The 273-nt window shown below is 31.9% G+C and overlaps 1 protein-coding gene across 1 annotated transcript in view; it reads right to left on the reverse strand.

The window, feature by feature from the left end:
- cratb (carnitine O-acetyltransferase b) overlaps positions 1-273 on the reverse strand; it is a 17,346-nt gene that overhangs the window by 6,892 nt on the left and 10,181 nt on the right. The gene's annotated exons all lie outside the window — the stretch shown is intronic.

Raw genomic sequence — 273 nt, forward strand, 5'->3', positions numbered from 1 at the left:
GTTTTTTAGAATAATTTGGCATTTTGCTAATATTTTAGCTACCTATCAGCTATCAGCATTAGCATCTTCAGCGGCCACATTCAGTTTACAGCATTCACAAACATTATTACAGGTAATGCTATATTTCTAGTTTTTAAAATGTTTTAGTATTATATTTTTCTATGAATATTACAGAGATTAATTATTTAAAACGTTTGTGTGGCTCTCTGGAAAACCGTAAATGTTTACGTTCAGGCAGTGATTGTCACACTTCTTCTATTGGCCTACAAACCG

This window comes from Oryzias melastigma, linkage group LG11 (genome assembly GCF_002922805.2).
Source record: "Oryzias melastigma strain HK-1 linkage group LG11, ASM292280v2, whole genome shotgun sequence".
Classification (NCBI taxonomy): domain Eukaryota; kingdom Metazoa; phylum Chordata; class Actinopteri; order Beloniformes; family Adrianichthyidae; genus Oryzias; species Oryzias melastigma.